At 43.5% G+C, this 4,262-nt stretch overlaps 1 pseudogene; it reads left to right on the forward strand.

The window, feature by feature from the left end:
• The first annotated feature begins 1,139 nt into the window (after positions 1-1,139).
• On the forward strand, positions 1,140-2,881 carry LOC150004388 (putative inactive 1-aminocyclopropane-1-carboxylate synthase-like protein 2 pseudogene; annotated as a pseudogene).
• Positions 2,882-4,262: the final 1,381 nt, after the last annotated feature.

The raw sequence follows: 4,262 nt of genomic DNA on the forward strand, positions 1-4,262 counted from the left end.
AAAATGGGGAATGGATCAAGGTTCCAGTGGGAGAACTAAGCAACGAGGAGATAGCCAACCTCACAGATGAGGAGATAGACAACCTAACAAATGCAGAATTCAAAATACTGGTGATAAAGATGCTCACAGGCTTGACAGATATGCTTGAGTACGGCAAACGCATAAGAGAAGAAGTGAAGGCTATGCTAAGTGAAACGAAGGAAAATCCACACAAAACCAATGGTGAAGGGAAGAAAACTGGGGTTCAAATCAATGATTTGGAACATAAGGAAGAAAAAAACAGTCAACCAGTGCAGAATAAGGAAACAAGAATTGAAAAAAAATGAGAAAAACTTCCCAAATTTTGTGAAGGAGATGGACATACAGGTCCAGGAAGCACGGAAGGTCCCGGGCGAGCTGGACCCAGAGGGGACCACATCAGGATGCATCATGATTGAGATGCCAAAGGTGAAAGATAAAGAGAGAGTCCTGGGGGCAGCAAGAGAGAGGCAGAGAGTTGCCTAAAGGGGGTTGCCTATAGGAGTTACTTACAGGGAGGTACCTATAAGACTATTAGCTGATTTCTCAGAGGACACTTTGCAGGCAGGAAGGGACTGGCAAGCAGTATTCAATGTGATAAAAAGCAACCTACAACCAAGATTACTCTATCCAGCAAAGCTATCATTTGGAATGGAAGGGCAGATGAAGTGCTTCCCAGACAAGGTGAAGCTAAAGGAGTTCATCAGCACCAAGCCATTATTATATGAAATGTCAAAGGGACTTACTTAAGAAAAAGAAGATCAAAACTATGAACACAAAAATGACAACAAACTCACAACTATCAACAACTGAATCTAAAAAATAAAAACAAAATCCAACTAAGCAAACCAGAATAGGACCAGAATTATAGGTATGGGGATCATTTGGAGGGTTATCAGCTGGGAAGGGGAAGGGGGAGAAATGGAGAAGTGGTGCAGGGACTAAGAAGCATAACCAGAGCCAAGTTCAGTGAGAGGAGAAGGGTCGTGGAGCAATGTCTGAGCTCTAATGGTCAAGGAGAATTTCACCGGGCATAAGGGTTTTACACTGAAGAAGACATGAGCGGAAACAGAGACCCAGGTTCAGACTAGCTTGCCGAGGCCAAAACAAAGACCCAGACTATGAGTCACCAATCAGACACCTTCCACAAGCCCTGTGGCCAGATGAAGGGCCTGGGCCTCAGAACCCAGAGACCCCACACCCAGCTGATGGAGCTGATGCTGCGCTTGCTCAGACCATAGAGGACTACATCGTGCAGCAGGACCTGGTGCCAGAGGAGGAGAGGCACAATCAGGCCACCAGGGAGAAGAAAGCCAGCCTCATCCAGTTGATAGGCCAGGTGGTCAGCCTCTTATAGTCTGGAGACAGAGGAAGCCTGGAGCTCCAAATGTCTTGCCTTTCCCTGGACTCTAGGGGTGATGGTGGAGGCGGGCAGCAGGCCCAATCATCCAGGCAGCCTGCCCAGCTAAGTTACCAACTGAGTCATCTGAAAGCTGCATTTGTCAGCTATCACCTGTCCAATCATGGCATTGACATCTCTGCCTTAAACCACTCCAGCTTCCAGGACTACATGACCTACCAAAAAGACAAATACCATGAGAAGAACACATTGGGCTTCATTAACCTCGGTCTCAGTGAGTACAATCTCTGCATTGATCTGATGGCTGAAAGGCTGGGTCGGAGTGACATGAAGTATTCTGATGATGCCCTTCTGTAATATTCTGACTGGAGAAGACAAGCACTCCTGCATGAGGAAGTGGCCCAGTTCCTGACCTACTACTTCAAGGCACCTGCCCAGCTTGACCCCCAAAATGTGGTTGTTCTAAATAGCTGCCTCTATGTGTTCTCTTTGTTGACCATGGCTCTGTGTGATCCAGGCGAGGCCTTTCTGACACCCACTCCTTTCTATGCTGGCTTCACCTTTACTTCTCACCTGTATGCGAAAGTTGAGCTGATTCATGTCCACCTGGACAGTGAGATCACAGAGGAGAACTCCTGTCTATTCCAGCTGACGGTGGACAAGTTGGAGAAAGCCCTGCTTGAGGCTCAGCTTTAGGGGAGAAAGGTCAAGGGCCTTCTGCTCATTAACCCTCATAATCCTCTGGGCGACATCTACTCCCAGGACTCACTGAAGGAATGCCTGGAATTTGCCAAGAGGTACAACCTACATGTGATTATTGATGAGGTTTACATGCTGTCTGTGTTTGATGAATCCATCACATTCCACCGTGTTCTGAGCATGGAAAGATTGCCTGACCCCAGCAGAACCCATGTGATCTGGGGCACCAGTAAGAGTTTTGGGATTTCTGACATCCGTTTTGGCACTCTGTACACCCACAACAAGGAGGTGGCCTCTGCTGTGAGTGCTTTTGCCTTCCTCCACAGCATCTCTGGCGTCACTCAGCACAAGTTGTGTCGGCTGCTTCAGGACAGAGAATGGATTGACAAAGTGTACCTGCCCACTAATCGCTCCCGGCTGCAGGCAGCTCACAGGTACATCACTAGTGAGCTGAAGACACTGAAGGTCCCTTTTCTCAATCGTGGCTCTAGCCTCTATGTCTGGATCAACTTGAAAGAGTACCTAAAATCATGCACATTTGAGGAAGAGCTGCTCCTTTATCGCTGCTTCCTGGACCACAAGCTGATATTGTCTGCTGGCAAGTCCTGCATGCATAAGGAGCCTGGCTGGTTCTGCCTCACCTTCTCAGATAAGCCCCTCCACCTGAAAGTCGCTATGCACCGGTTCTCTCAGGCACTAGCAGAGCAGAAGCAGTATTGGGTAGAGAAGCAACTGGAGGATGCACTGCGGGAAGAATTGGAGCAGGTCTCAAGCAGCTGTAGTGAATCATTTTTTTTTTTTTGACCTCCTGCTGTGACAGAGCAAACAGTGGGCTTCTCCAGAATTAGGATCATCTGACCCAGTCATCACCCTCCTTAAACCAAGCATCTTTCATTTGAGGACTTGCCTCTTTTTACCCTTTGCTAGCCATAGTGTAGGGGCAAAATGTTTTTATGGGGATGGGGTGGGAAAGCTTAGATAAACAAAAGGAGCTCTCTGCATCCCTATTTAGGTGAGTTTACTTTTGTATTTGATATTTAATAAATTCCATATTCTCTTTAAAAAAAAGCATAACTGGTTGGTACAAAATAGACAGGGGAAACTTAAGAATAATATAGGAAAGGGTGAAGCCAAAGAACTTATATGCACGACCCACGGACATGAACTAAGGGGGCTGGGATTGCTGGTGGGAAGAGGGGTACTGGGAAAAGGGGAGCAAAGGGGAAAAATTGGAACTGCTGTAACAACATAATCAATAAAATATACTTTAAAAAAAAACATAAAGAAAGTGATGTGCTTCAAAGTTCAAACTTTGCCATAGGGCTGGATGGCACAGCCTGGCATAAATCTGTTCATGCCTTCACTTTATCTGGAACAAAGGAGATTCTCCATTAGAATAATTGTTTTTAACTGACTTAAATATTGGCAGGAGAGTATAAAGTACAATCATAAACTTCAGTAGTTAGATGCTGTTCTCTTCCTTTTATAGAGACAAGACTCTTAACCTTTATGCTAAACCTGTGCTGTCTGATGTGGGAGCTACCAGGCACTTGAAATGACAAATATGGCTAGTCCAAGTTCAAATGTTTTGCACACACTGGATTCAAAGACTTAGTATAAAAATATATAAAAAATATATAAATAATTTTATATTGATTAGATATTGAAATGATAATATCTTTATACAGTGGGTTAAATATAACATATTATTAGATCGATTTCACTTTTTTTCTTTTTAAAATGTGACTACTTGAAAAATTTAAAGTACTCATGTGCCTCTCATTATATTTCCAAAGGACAGAGCTGTGCTAATCTGTATTCCTTTTTCAAACATCTTCAACTTTTACAAATAAACCTTGTTTTGGACCTGAGAAATTCTTTTCTTCCATTTAAAACAAAAACAAAATGCCCTGTGATTTAAAATAAAAGAGAGAGTGCCAACCTAGTTTTACAAATTCCAATTATATATTTACAAATTATAAATACATTTATAAGACAGAATGAAAAATAACTTTGCCTTTTAGCGTTTCTCTTTTAAGATATTAGTATAATTACTTTCTGTTGCCTTAGTTTTCTTCAAGTGTCCACAGTTAGTTCGTTTATATTGGTAGACCGTGTACAGGGGTACGGGAAGAGTCCTCTGACCTTAATACATTGTTTTTCTCTTTCGAGGTGTCTTTTGCAA

This window comes from Furipterus horrens, unplaced genomic scaffold, assembly GCF_987537825.1.
Source record: "Furipterus horrens unplaced genomic scaffold, mFurHor1.1.pri manual_scaffold_7, whole genome shotgun sequence".
NCBI lineage: Eukaryota > Metazoa > Chordata > Mammalia > Chiroptera > Furipteridae > Furipterus > Furipterus horrens.